The 15,562-nt window shown below is 40.1% G+C and overlaps 2 pseudogenes; both read right to left on the bottom strand.

Moving 5' to 3' along the window:
- Nucleotides 1-930: 930 nt before the first annotated feature.
- On the bottom strand, nucleotides 931-1,908 carry LOC133907267 (photosystem II protein D1-like; annotated as a pseudogene).
- A 91-nt stretch (nucleotides 1,909-1,999) lies between these two features.
- Nucleotides 2,000-3,983, bottom strand: LOC133907315 (maturase K-like; annotated as a pseudogene).
- Between the last annotated feature and the right edge of the window lie 11,579 nt (nucleotides 3,984-15,562).

Below are 15,562 nucleotides of genomic sequence, written 5' to 3'. Positions count from 1 at the left end.
TATCCATGGAATCTCACCCATCATCCATACATAACGAATTAGTATGGTATATTCATACCATAACATAAGAACAATAAGAACTCGAATTCTTATCGAGACTGGAACTCAGAGCATAGGAGGGAAAGTCGATTTATGGATGGAATCAAATACGTAGTATTTACAAAAAAGAGTCTTTGTTTATTGGGAAAGAATCAATATACTTTTAATATCGAATTGGGATTCACTAAGACAGAAATAAAGCATTGGGTCGAACTCTTCTTTGGTGTTAAGGTAGTAGCTGTGAATAGCCATCGACTACCCGAAAAGGGTAGAAGAATGGGATCTATTCTGGGATATACAATGCATTACAGACGTATGATCATTACCCTTCAACCGGGTTATTCTATTCCACTTCTAGATAGAGAAAATAACTAAAGGAGAATACTTAATAATACGGTGAAACATTTATACAAAACACCTATCCCGAGCACACGCAAGGGAACCGTAGATAGGCAAGTGAAATCCAATCCATGAAATAAATTGATCCATGGACGGCACCATTGTGGTAAAGGTCGTAATGCCAGAGGAATCATTACCACAAGGCATAGAGGGGGAGGTCATAAGCGCATATACCGTAAAATCGATTTTCGACGGAATCAAAAATACATATCTGGTAGAATCGTAACCATAGAATATGACCCTAATCGAAATGCATACATTTGTGTCATACACTATGGGGATGGTGAGAAGTGATATATTTTACATCCCAGAGGGGCTATAATTGGAGATACTATTGTTTCTGGTACAAAGTTCCTATATCAATGGGAAATGCCCTACCTTTGAGTGCGGTTTGAACTATTGACTTACGTAATTGGAAGTAACCAATTAGGTTTATGACGAAACCTAGAAATCGATCACTGATCCAATTTGACTACCTCTACAAGATATACCTCAACAGAAAACTGTTGAGTAACGACAGCAAGTGAACCAAATCCCTACTATAGGCCAAGCAGCCAAGAAGAAGTGTAAAGAACGAGAGTTGTTGAAACTAGCATATTGGAAGATTAATCGACCAAAATAACCGTGAGCAGCCACAATATTATAAGTCTTTTCCTCTTGACCAAATTTGTAACCCTCATTAGCAAATTCATTTTCAGTAGTTTCCCTGATCAAACTAGAGGTTACCAAGGAACCATGCATAGCACTGAATAGGGAACCGCCGAATACACCTGCTACACCTAACATGTGGAATGGATGCATAAGGATGTTGTGCTCCGCCTGAAATACAATCATAAAGTTGAAAGTACCAGATATTCCTAAAGGCATATCATCAAGGAAACTTCCTTGACCAATAGGGTAAATCAAGAAAACAGCAGTAGCAGCTGCAAAAGGAGTTGAATATGCAACAACAATCCAAGGACTTATACCCAGATGGAAACTAAGTTCCCACTCACGACCCATATAACAAGCTACACCAAGTAAGAAGTGTAGAACAATTAGCTCATAAGGACCACCATTGTATAACCATTCATCAACAGATGCAGCTTCCCAAATTGGGTAAAAATGCAATCCGATCGCCGCAGAAGTAGGAATAAGGCACTAGAGATAATATTGTTTCCATAAAGTAAAGAAGCAGAAACAGGCTCACGAATACCATCAATATCTACTAGAGGGGCAGAGATGAAGGCGATAATAAATACGGAAGTTGCGGTCAATAAGGTAGGGATAAAACACCGAACCATCCGATGTAAAGACGGTTTTCGGTGCTAGTTATCCAGTTGCAGAAGTGACCCCACAGGCTTGTACTTTCATGCCTCTCTAAAATTGCAGTCATGGTAAGATCTTGGTTTATTCAAATTGCAAGGACTCCCAAGCATACGTATTAACTAGAAATAAAATAGATAATAGAAGGCTTGTTATTTAACAGTATAACATAGCCTATATACCAATGTCAACCAAGCGAGCCCCAACGATTGGATTTCCATATAACAAAATTCACCAAACCAAAATATTTTGTAAATGAAGTGAGTGAAAATTCAAAACTCAGATTGCTCTTTTCTATTTTCCATATGGGTTGCCCGGGACTCGAACCCGGAACTAGTCGGATGGAGTAGATAATTCTTCCTTATTACAATAGAAAAAAAAAACCCCTCCCCAAATCGTTCTTGCATTTTTCATTGCACACGACTTTCCCTATGTAGAAATAGCCTATTTCTATTCCGAGCAGGAAGTCCACTAATTTTTTTAATTAGTAAATCGATTCACCTACTATTTATTTAGGGGAACATTTCAGAATGGAAAATGTGAAAGTTTTATCTTGATATCGATCATTTCTAGTTTATTAGTTTTGTCTAAGTATTAATTAAGAGTAAGAGGATTCACCAGGTCATTGATATGGATAATATCCAAATACCAAATACGCTCACTGTGTGATCCATGGAAAGAAAAGTGAGTTGTTTTGGTGAACATCAAAGAAAAAACTTGCTCTTCTTCCGTAAAAAAATTCTTCTAAAAATACCGAACCCAATCGTTGCATAAAAGTTCATACCGTACTTTTATGTTTACGTGCTAAAGTTCTAGCACATGAAAGTCGAAGTATATATTTTAGTCGATACAAAGTCCGTTTTTTCGAAGATCCACTATGATAATGAAAATGATTTCTACATATCCGACCAAAGCGATCAAGAATATCCCAATATGATAAATCAGTCCAAACGGGTTTATTAATAGGATACCCCGATCCAGTACAAAATTGAGCTTTTGATAAGGATTATAGTGTCAAATTTTTTCATTCGAGTATCTATTAGAAAAGAATTCTCAAGCATTTGATTCCTTACTAACAAGGTATTTATTGGTACACTTGAAAGGTACCCCAGAAAATCGAAGCAAGAGTTTGTTAATTGGTTTATACGGATCCTTTGCAGTTGAGTCCAGAAAGAGAAAAAATATTACAAGAAATTGACAAGGTACGATTTCCATTTCTTCTTCAAAAGAAGAGTTCCTTTTGATGCAAGAATTTCCTTTCCTTGATATCGAGCATAATGCATAAGAGGATCCATAAAGAACCATATGGTTTTCCGAAAAAACCCTGGGTACATTACCCCAAAATGTTCCATCTTCCTAGAAAAGTGGATTCGTTCCAGAAAGGTTCTAGAAGATGTTAATCGTAAGAAAGAAGATTGTTACGAAGAAACAACAAGAAAAATTCATATTTTGATACATAAGAGTTATATAGGGATCGAAATAGTCTTTTATTTTGTTTTTTCAAAAGAAAAATCAATTTCATTGAAGTAATAAGACTATTCCAATTCGAATAATAATTGAGAAAGAATCGCAATAAATGCAAAGATGGAACATCTTGGATCCGGTATTCAAGGAGTTGAACCAAGATTTCCAAATGGATAGGATAGGGTATTTCTAGATGTGATAGATAATGTAAATGCAAAAATTTGTCTTCTAAAAAAGGAAATATTGAATGAATAGATTCTAAATTTTGAAACTTTGGTATTTATTTTTCTTCCGGACAAGATAGTTCTCCTAACAAGAATGGGATTTCTACAACGATCGCAAACCCCACAGATAGAATCTGAGAATAAAACTCAGAATAAAAATAATTGCTGTGATCCAACAATCGATCTTGGTTAGGATGATTAACCCAATTAATCCAAAAATTCTGCTAATACATTCGAATAATTAAATGTTTCACAAGTAGTGAACTAAATTTCTTGTTATTACACCCTATAATTTCCACATGTTCGGAACCATTTAATCCATAATCATGGGCAAATGCATAAATATATTCTTGAAAGAGAAGTGGGTAGACGAAGTATTGTTGACGAGATTTCTGTTTTTCTGAATACCCTTCGAATTTTTCCATTTGTATTTCTACTTGAATCAAAGAAAAAAAGCATTTCTCGGTTTATCAAATGATGATACATAGTGCAATATGGTCAAAACAGGGTGTTGCATTTTTTAATACAAACCCTGGAAAAAAAGGAAGTCTAATCCATGGATTTTTTTTTCTATCAAATTAGTTTATGTTTGTTCTAATTACAAAAAAGAATAAATCTTTTATTTTTGCAAGCCAATCGCTCTTTTGACTTTGGAATACAGTCTTTTTATCAATATACTGCTTCTTTTACACGCTCAATTCACAACATCCCTTTTCAATCCATAATCAAGAATAATTAGGATTTCTAAAAGAAGAAGTCAAGGGTCCACTCATAGGAAAACCCAACCTTTCCCAGCATCAGGCACTAATCTATTTTTAATGTCTAATTAGATCGGGGAATCATTCCAATTAAGAAGTTAAGCTCGTTGCTTTTTATTTTACCAGAATTAGAGCCAGGCTCTATCCATTTATTCACTACACCCAGAAAATCAGAATTTTTTATTCAAAAAAATTGATTTTATTAAGACATACTATTTTTTCCGTTCATTACCTTTGAGGATCAGTCATGGTCTTCTAGACTCTATCAAGAGTCTGGACGAATTTGTTGCTTGACCCAAATGTGTAAAAGATCATAGTCGCACTTAAAAGCCTAGTACTCTACCATTGAGTTAGCAACCTAGATAAAATAGGATCTTAGATACAATCGAAATCCAAAAATTGATGGAATTACACCAGACGCTCCTGCCAAAACATTGACTTAGCAAGACATCAAAAGAAAGATTTTATCACCCATTAAAAACACTCAAATACCAAAATGAACAGATCCGGTTAAATTTCACTAAGGTTAAAAAAGGAGCGGCCCCAATCACAATGGGAAAATAGTCATTTTTTTAGCAACTTTTATTTAAAGAAATAAAATAATCTTGTATGTGTATGAGAGTACATGCAAGGGGGGCAACCCTATCATTTGAGCGAAGTGTAGATAGAAATACCTAATATGGAGTGATGATAAAGAGACCTATCTATCTACAAATTCTATTTGTTCAATAGACCTTTGTCAATGGAAATACAATCGTAAGAAAACCAATTAGATACAAAAAGGAAATAAAATAAGGGCTTTTGTTGGATTGGCACGACATAAATGCAGCAAAAAAAAATAGGACTAAGAAAGAGGCAAATTGTGTCTAAATAATTAAGGGGTACTAGTGACCCTATCCTACCTTTTTATTCATTTAGTTCTTCAATTAACTCAAAGTTCTTTCTTTATCTTTAAAGAATTCTGCCTTCCTTAAAATATCATAAACAGTTCTTGTAGGTTGAGCACCCTTTTCAAGGAAATAGAGAATAGCAGGAACATTTGAAACAAGTTTGATTCTTTATCGGATCATAAAAACCTACTTTTCGAAGATCTCTTCCTTCTCTTCGAGATCGAACATCAATTGCAACGATTCGACAGACAGCTTATTGGGATAGATGTAGATAAACAATGCCCCCCCCCCCCTAGAAACGTATAGGAGGTTTTCTCCTCATACGGCTTGAGAAAATGATTCAAATTTATGTCTGCAATACAAGTAGATAGAAATTAGACTATGACTTGCATTAATTTCCTTACAGAAAAGAAAAAACAAATTTCATTTATACTCATGACTCAAGTTGGCTGTTGACTGACAGACTTCAAAAGAAAAATCCTTCGAATTTTTTTGAGTCGTCTCTAAACTTTTTTCTTTATCTCATCTTGAACAAATTGACTTTTATTCCTTATTCTAATCTAATTCTATTGTTGAGACAGTTGAAAATCGTGTTTACTTGTTCCGGAATCCTTTATCTTTGATTTGTGAAATCCTTGGGTTTAGACATTACTTCGGGAATTCCTATTCTTTTTTCTTTCAAAAGAGTAGCAACATACCCTTTCTTTGTTTTCTTATTTCCTTCGATAAATCATTTCCCTCTTCTATAGAAATCGAATATGAACGATTGATTCTGATAGCCTTTTAATCGAAAAAGTTTTTCCAATCTTCCAAAATTGGACTTTTTTCTTATTTTAACCTTTCGATTTCTATATTAAGGATAGACTGACAAAGTTGGCCTAATTTATTAGTTTTCACTAACCCTAGATTCTTTCCCTTGATAAAAAAAGAAATTTTGACCTCTCGACCTCCATGGTGTACTATTTACTTATAAACAACCCAACGCAAATTCGGTTCGGGACGAATAGAACACACTATGTTGAACCAAGAGAATTTTCATTACTATGGAAAATGATGGATAGCGAAATCCACAATCGATCATGTCCTTCAAGTCGCACGTTGCTTTCTACCACATTGTTTTAAATGAAGTTTTACCATAACATTCCTCTAATTTCATTGCAAAGTGGTATCGAGAATTGATCCAATATGGATGGAATCATGAATAGTCATTAGTTTTGTATACTAATTCAAACTTGCTATCTTTGGGGAAATATGAATAAAAGAAATAATTATTTATCAGGGAAGACTTTGCAAAGATCCAATTTATTTAAACCCATATTCTATCATATGAATGAAACATAGTTCGAAAAAGATGAATAAAATAGTTTGCTTAAGACTTATTTATTATGGAATTTCCATCCTCAAAAGAGAACTCGAGATGATCAATCCTGAAATGAGAAGGATCTACTCTTCTCCAACAAATAAACTATCAACCTCCAAAAAAGTTGAATTAATTTATTTACTAATATATTTTTCTGTAACAAAAACAATTAACTATTAACCAAATAAACTATGCCAAGGAAAAGATTGGCAGTTTTTTGGTAGTTATAAAATTACCATACTTCTTTTACTCGAGTAACAAAAGAAAGAAAAAATGAAGTAAAAAAATTTCGTGTAAAGTAAAATTAAGGTATTTGCTTTTACTTATAGCATTCTTTCTTTTTTTAAGGTAAAAGAAAGCACTAAAAATAAAAAATAAGAAAAGTATGATTTTTTTTTAATCCATTCTATCCAACAAACAGTTCTTACCTTATCATAAGCTTTCTAGAATGTACAAGATCGCCTCAATTGGACTTCGTATGCGAGAATTATGCCCGTTTTAGTGACATGATATCCTGGGACTCTAAGTAGACTTTGGAGTTCGACTAGGACTTGATTTTGAATCCGAGTAGACTTGGCCTTTGAGTGATGATGTTCAAGTGAGCTTGTGGTGCTTCTCCCGTGTTCCTAGTCAATAAAACATCACCAAAATTTAGTAGTAATCCATCCAAAAAGTATGAACAGCGAGAAACGAGTTCACCTGGTGGTTTAATTATCATGCACGGGCTCTTGTAATTGGACCTTGTATGATTTGAGGATTATTAACAGTGTTGCTCTTATCCGAAGGAACCATGTCCTCATCATCTCTACATGATAGGTGGCCCCGGCAGCTTGTGTTACAACTATGGGGGCGTCGACCACTTAGAATGGGATTGCCCTTATCTGAAGCTGGGAGCCGTGGTGAATGCTCCAAGGCCACCACCCGCTCAACCCACTCCTCAAGCCTCCCAAACTACGCACGTCCCCAAACTTGGCCGAGTGTGTCACATCACCAACGAAGAGGCTCGAGAGGACGACAACGTGCTCATTGGTACGCTACTTGTGAACTCTCATCCAGCAGTTGCTCTTTTCGATTCGGGAGCATCCCATTCTTTTATCAAGGGTAGTTATGTTTTGAGTCACAATTTGGTCACCGAGACCCTACCCTCTGCCTATCACATTGATGCACCCGGTACTAAGTTGACAACCAACCAAGCTGTCCCTAAGGCTAAGATCCTCATTGAGGGAGTTCAGTTGTCTACAAATTTGATCTGCTGGATCCTAGAGGAATGGATGTCATATTAGGAATGAATTGGTTGGCCAAGTATGGGGCTCAGCTTGATTGTGCCAGGAGAGTCGTTTCTCTCAAGAATCCCAAGGGTAATCGGGTTTCTCTTCATCTTGGGGAGGGTTGTCTCCACTTGTACACTCTGAAGGTTGTCACAGCCACGGATCTCCTAGATATTCCTGTGGTATGTGAATTTTATGGTGTCTTCCAAGAAGAATTGCCAGGAATGCCACCCGACCGAGCAGTGGAATTCTCTATTGATCTCTTGCCTGGTATGACCCCAGTTTTGAAGAAGTCTTATAAGATGCCGCCAAATGAGTTGGTGGAGTTGAAGAAGCAGATTCAGGAGTTGCTATCAAAGGGTTTCATTCATCCGAGCTCATCACCCTGGGGATCCCCGGCGCTCTTTGTGAAGAAGAAGGATGGTACTCTGCGGATGTGCGTTAATTACCGTCCGCTGAATGAGGTCACGGTCAAGAATAAGTATCCGCTTCCTAGGATAGATATTCTATTTGATCAGCTGATCGGTGCCCGTGTTTTCTCAAAGATTGACTTAAAAGTTCGACCGGAGGATATTCCAAAGACGGCTTTCTCTATTCGCTACGGACTTTATGAGTTCACCGTCATATCCTTTGGCTTGATGAATGCTATGGCGTTCTTCATGTATTTGATGAACATGGTGTTCATGGAGGAACTCGACAAGTTTGTCGTGGTTTTCATCGACGACATTCTCATATAGTCCAAGACTATAGAAGAACATTCTAAGCATCTCCGAGTTGTTCTTGGGCGACTTTGAGATCACCAAGTTTAGCAAGTGTGAGTTCTGGCTCAAGGACGTCGCTTTTCTGGGTCATGTGTTGTCTGAGAGCGAAGTTGCCATTGACCCAAGCAAAGTGCAAGAGGTTCTCAATTGGGTTCAGCCCAAGAATGTCACAGACATCTGGAGTTTTCTCGGATCAACTTGTGGGTTATTACCGCCGGTTCATCGAGAACTTCTCCAAGATTGCTAAGCCCATGACTGAGCTATTGAAGCAAGAAAACATGTTCGAGTGGTCGAGTAAATGTGAGTTAGCTTTCCTGATTTTGAAGAAACTGCTCACGACTGCTCCCGTTCTCGCTCAGCCTGAGGTACACAAAGGTTTCAACGTCTATTGTGATGCTTCCTGCATAGGCCTCGGATGTGTCCTTATGCAAGAGGGAAGAGTTGTGGATTATGCCTCACGCCAATTGAAGCGCTACGAAGAGAACTACCCAACCCATGATTTAGAGCTTGCGGCAGTTGTGCATGCCTTGAAGATTTGGCGCCATTATCAGCTAGGAAATCTGTGATGAATCTATACGGATCACAAAAGTCTCAAATACATTTTCACTCAGGCCAATCTAAACATGAGACATAGAAGATGGCTCGAGTTGATCAAGGATTATGAACTAGAAGTTCATTGTCATCCCGGCAAGGCGAATGTTGGTGCCGATGCACTGAGTAGGAATGCTCAATGCAATTGCGTTATGGCTAAGCCTGGAAATGCCACACTTAGTGATGAATTTCAGAGACTTGGGCTCAAAATGGTTCCGGAGGGATTTCTTGCAAATTTGGAGATCAAATCCACCCTCTTGGATGAAATCAAGACAGCTCAGAAGGATGATAAGGGCATGGCCTGAATCTGGGATAAAATGAAGGATGGCAAGGCTGCCTATTTTTTGAGGATGACCAAGGTGTATTGTGGTTTGGGAACCGGCTAGTGGTTTCGAAAGTCAAGGCATTGAGGATGAAAATTCTGGATGAAGCTCATGATTCTTTGCTATCCATCCATCCCGGGAGCACAAAGATGTACTAGGATGTCAAGCCTAGATTTTGGTGGACTTGCATGAAGCGAGAAATCGCTCGATATGTTGCTGAGTGTGATGTCTGCCGAAGAGTGAAGGCCAAGCATCTTAAGCCGGCCGTTACGCTTCAACCTTTGTCTATTCCGTCTTGGAATTGGGAGGAGATCGGTATGGATTTCATTACCGGGTTGCCAAAGACCTCACATGGATATGACTCAATTTGGGTCATTGTGGACCGATTGACAAAGTATGCTCATTTCCTTCCTATCAGGACCGCGTATTCGGTCAAGCAATATGCGGAGCTGTACCTCACTCGAATTGTTTGCCTTCATGGAATTCCAAAGAAGATCATTTTTGATTGAGGCACTCAGTTCACTTCTTATTTCTGGAGAAGCCTGCATAAGGGCATGGGGACTGAGCTCTTCCACAGCACCGCATACCACCCCAGACTGATGGTCAAACCGAGGGGGTGGATCAGATTCTAGAGGACATGCTTCGAGCTTGTGCTCTCACATATGGGAAGAAGTGGGAGATATGCTTGCCATTCATTGAGTTTTCTTACAATAACAGCTACCAAGCGAGTATTGAAATGTTGCCACTTGAAGCTCTCTATGGTGGTAGATGCCGAATGCCGTTGAATTGGTCCGAATCTGGCGAAAGGGCTTTTCTAGGTCTAGATTTGGCCAGAGATGTAGAAGTGCATGTTCTGACTATACGAAAGTGTCTTCTCATGGCTCAATCATGACAAAAGAGCTATGCGGATCGCCGCCAGAGAGAACTTGTGTTCAAGATTGGAGGCTTTATGTATCTTAAGGTTTCTCCACTCAAAGGAGTTTGATACATTCAATTCAGAGAAAAGCTAGCAACCCAATACGTGGGACCATTCCAAATTGTTGCTCGGTGTGGTGAGGTGGCCTATCAATTGGACTCCGTCCCTCTCCGCTATCCACAATGTGTTCCACGTGTCGCAACTGAAGAAATGCCTTCGAGTTCCAACCAAAGTGATCGAAGTTGCAAACCAAGAGTTGCAGCCGGATCTTTCATATTGTGAGTGACCAATCCGAATCTTGGACGAAGTGGAACGCAAGACTCGACGACATTCCATAAAGTTCATCAAAGTCCAATGGAGCAACCACACCGAAGACGAGGCAACATTGGAGTGTGAGGATAAAATCCGCTCCAAGTATCCCAAGCTTTTTGAGAACTTGTAAATGTTGTTGTAATTTCGCACAATTTGGACAACTCACATGTCTATATTCATCATCGTGTTGAATGGAAATTTTATTCCAAAGAGTGCACTTAGAAACCTTTCAACCGGGAGAAACCTGCTCCTGGCTGTCTGACTGCTGTTGATCTGCCGGTCTGACCGCCAGAGGCGTTAAGACTTCCAAAACCCTCTGTTGGCTCACGGTCTGACCGGTGCCTCTGCGGGTCTGACCGTTGCTTGGCGGTCTGACCGCCACAAGACTTGCGGGCCTGACCGTTAGAGCCCAAAACTCTCTGTATAGATTTTGGTCTTACCGCTATTTTCGCGGTCCAACCGAGCCACGGTCTGACCGAGGCTAGTTGCGGTCTGACTGCTAGTTCACAGCGAGGCCTAATGAATATATTTTCTTTCCATTGTTGAAAGTTGACGTGATTCTTTCCAATTGAGGAGAAATCTTTCCCATTCCACCACCGTCACCTTCTCCCAAAGTCTACGGAATCTCGGGACGAGATTCTTCTTAAGGGGGGAGGTTTGTCATGTCCCAAAATTCTAATTACGTAATTAAGCATGCATGATCATCATCGCAAGTAATTATGCGTATTTGTTTATTGAGTTGAATTAAAATGTGTTTCAAGTACTTTGGAGAAGCCCCAAATACTTAGATGGTTTAGAGCACTTTGGAGAAGCCCCAAATACTTTGAAAAAGGTGGAGAGTAAAGATAATGGGACACTTAGGAAAATTCAGCAAAAATCACCCTCACAGTCTGACTGGGCTTACCCGCGGTCTGACCGGCAGGTGTGCAACCACGTGGGCTAGCCACGTGGACTTACCGCGGTCTGACCAGGAGCATTGGCGGTCTCAGAACTCAGCAGAGGCGCCACTTAAGGCAATCGATCTCTCTCTCACTCTCTCACTCTCATTTGCTCTCCCTCTCTCCACCAAACCTTAGAAATAGAGGAGCGATCCGTTCGCCACGTTCAAAGACCGGAGATCGACGGAGGGGACTCCCACGAGCTTCCCGGAGGACTTCCCCAAGTCTTGCCCCTCTTTTCCCCGCTGGATTCGCTTCCCACGCCATTTTCTCCCACCCCGAGTTCCGTCACCCTCCGGAAGCTAAATCGGTGGATCGAAGCATCCCAAGGCAAACTGATCCAATACAAAGTTCACCCACACCAAGATGAACCTCCCTATACCCTTCTTCCGTCGTGTCCTAGTTCATGGCGGTCTCTGTTCCGATTTTCACCGCGAAAACCTTAGCTTCACCTAGATCCAATCCATGAGGTATTGTGAGTTTAGCGCAGTGAATGTTGTCCAAATAACTTTAGAAGAACTCCACTAGCCCTATGGAGAACTTTGGTACCCTTCGTCATCAAAGGTTTCACCGGAGTCCTCGCTGGCGACCCTGCAAGGGCGCTGCTGGCAAGGTCTGGCAGTCTATCTGCCGATAGGTTTGGTCTGATTGCCAGTTAGGGCTGGAGAATCTGAGTTGAAAACTGCCGATAGGTTTGGTCTGATTGCCAGTTAGGGCTGGAGAATCTGAGTTGAAAACCCTATACAAGGGTCAAACCACCACTAGGGCTGGTTTGACCGCCATACGGCGGTCTGACTACCAGCATGCCTGTGGTCTGACCGCCAGAGGCCGAAACTCTCTGCAAGCTGGCAGTCTGACCGCCACCTCTACGTCGGTCTGACCACCAGCCATGCAAGGCTATGTGCACTTAGGCTAGCTTATCCGGGGTTTCAAACTTCGAAACCCTAATCACTTATCGATCTTTTGCAAATGTTTTCAAAGCTCAGTGCTCTAGTATTATTCAAGCATGCATCATGTCACACTTTTTCATCGTTTATTATTTATTTAATGCATTCTTATTCCGTTTAGAGAGCGTTGCGCCGATGATCTAAGCGAGTGAAGGCGATGCCAACCTCCCAAAGTTTTGCGAGTGTTGTGCGGGAAGTATCAGGCAAACCCCAGAGCAGCAAGGCAAGCATCTAAGCATATTGCACCCTTTGATTGAATTATGGAGTCTAAATTGATAAGTTATGCTTTATGTAAGTTTACATTTTCAGTGAGTCGATATCGGACGTCTATGGGTAGAACCTATGTTGATGCATTACCTCTACCTTGAGTTGTTGATTATCCATATCCTTGTAGCCTTGATAACATTGCTGATGTCTAACTTAAGAGTTGTTCAAAATATTTAGCAATGCATAGGTCCTTGGTAGAAGTCGAGCAATGGTTCATCCGTTGTTCGCGAGCTTAGAGATTACTTATTGTTGACAAACGTTGATTATGATATTGATGGTTGGATGAATGGTGAGGTTGAGGCGAGATGTGGGCAGTGCTAAGGGTGTCTTCTGCCCTGGAGGAGTTCCTCGGGGTAGTTCGGGAGAGGAGCCCGGGCACCATAGACCGCTTGCATCATTCAAGCACCGTTCGTCGATGCAGTTAGCTCTAGCACTTTCTGTACTGACCACATGCTGATCTAATGGTAAGGTAAGCTGAATATCATACGCTGTGCCAACACTTGCCTTGCGGCCCTATGACGCGTAAGAGAAAAAGAAAAGGAGAAGCAAGGTGGTGGGGAGCCAGAGGTGGCCAGGACACGCTCGCGGTAACCCCGGTGCCATAGGCGCATTGCAAGTGGGTGGTTTCAGGTATGAGAAAGGTTGACATGGGTACTCCCTTGGGTGGGCCTGTGTGATCACTCAAGCCATATGGTCCTCGTGTCCTGGTGGAAAAGTTGTCTCGCTCTCGGTCATGAGCATGCTCCTGTCCATTTGCATCGGTTGTAGAGTCACGAATGTGGGATTGTTGGTATGGTTTTTTGGGCATGGTTGTCGATGGTCGTTGATTACATGAGATGGTTCTATTTATATTTACATTCATGTTGTTTGCGGGCTTGGATAGGTTTGTTTGGTTAAGTATAGTTGCTCACACATATGTCTCTAGGTTGCTTACGCATATGATTTTACTTAACCTTGTGGCCTTCTCCTTGCTAATGGCTCAATGCATAATCCTTGGAGTTGGGTTATCTATATGTACCCTATATGAATTAAGTCTTGCGAGTACCTTCGTATTCATGCTACTCTTTCAGGTACGTCTAGTGAGGAGGAGCTCGTTTTTGGCTACTTCACACTCGCCGATGTTGGTGGTAGACTTGAGTAGGCAACTACTCTTGCGTGGTGAAGCTTTTGGGGTGGAGCCTAAGGGCATGTGGCTCCACTCTTCTTTTGTTGTCTATATTTTTGTTTCCACTGCGTAGTTGATCTAACCGTTTGTGTAAATTGTTGTAAATGGTTGAATGCTTAAGAACTTGTAATATAATGTTAATCACTCACTCTTTCTTATGCTTTTTTGTGATGTTATATGTTGGAAAGGCATGTGTTCCGATCTTGGGCACAAAACACATGCCGGGACAACCGGGATGGTATTCTAGTTAATCATTGAGGTTGTCATTATGAATAATGATCCTCCTGATGATTAATTAGAATACTATTTGGACGGTTCCCCAAATATATTTTGATGATATCTTGATTTGTAGAAAGTCACATGAACTACATATTGATCATCTATGTGCTGTTTTTAATGTTTCGAGAGATGCACGTTTGTTCAGTAACCTCGAAAAGTGCATCTTTTGTATGGATCGAGTCTCTTTTTTTGGCTATGTTGTTACTCCACAGAGAATAGAGGTGGATGAAGCAAAATTTGAAGCCATAAAGAGTTGGCCGACCCTTGAGACTGTCACATAGGTGAGAAGCTTTCATGGTCTTGCGGGTTTCTATCGGCGCTTTATGCGGGATTTTAGGACCATTGCTGCTTCATTGAATGAGTTGACAAAGAAAGGAGTAGTTTTCAAATGGGGACCTGCACAAGAAAGAGCATTCAACTTACTGAAAGAGAAGCTTACCCACGCTCCATTGCTCCAACTCCCTGATTTCAGTAAGACTTTTGAGCTAGAATGTGATGCTAGCTTAGTTGGAATTGGAGGTGTGCTAATTCAAGAAGGTAAACTGGTTGCTTATTTCAGAGAGAAGTTAAGTGGGCCAAGTCTGAATTATTCTACCTATGATAAAGAATTGTATGCTTTAGTTGGGGTGCTTGAAACCTGGCAATATTATCTATGGCACAAAGAATTTGTTATACATTCTGATCATCAATCGATGAAACATATTAGAAGTCAAGCTAAACTAAATAAACGACATGCTAAATGGGTAGAATTTATTGAATCTTTTCCATATGTCATAAAACATAAGAAAGGTAAAGGCAATGTGATTGCTGATGCACTTTTTAGGCGTTATACTATGTTATCTCAACTTGATCATAAGATTTTTGGTTTAGAGGCCATTAAGGACTTATATGCTGCTGATTTAGACTTTAAAGAAGTGCTTGAACATTGTAAAGAAGGGAAAATATGGAATAAATATGTGTTGAATGATGGTTTTCTCTATCGTGCTAATAAGCTATGCATTCCAGCTAGTTCCGTTCGTCTTTTGTTGTTGTAGGAGGCGCATGGAGGAGGTTTGATGACACATTTTGGAGCAAAGAAAACTAAAGATGTGCTGGCTGCCCACTTCATTTGGCCAAAGATGAGATGCGATATTGAGCGCTACATGTCACACTGCATCACTTGTAATAAAGCTAAGTCTCGCTTAAATCTACATGGTCTTTACATGCCTCTTCCTGTTTCTATTGCACCATGGGAGGATATTTCTATGGATTTTATTTTAGGATTGCCTAGGAAAAAGAGGGGGAGGGATAGTATATTTGTAGTTGTGGATCAATTTTCTAAAATGGCGCATTTTATATCTTGTCACAAGAGCGATG

The sequence above is a fragment of the Phragmites australis genome, chromosome 24 (assembly GCF_958298935.1).
Source record: "Phragmites australis chromosome 24, lpPhrAust1.1, whole genome shotgun sequence".
In the NCBI taxonomy this organism is placed as follows: domain Eukaryota; kingdom Viridiplantae; phylum Streptophyta; class Magnoliopsida; order Poales; family Poaceae; genus Phragmites; species Phragmites australis.
Note: the sequence above shows the minus strand (reverse complement) of the source record. Positions and strands in the feature narration are given on the sequence as shown.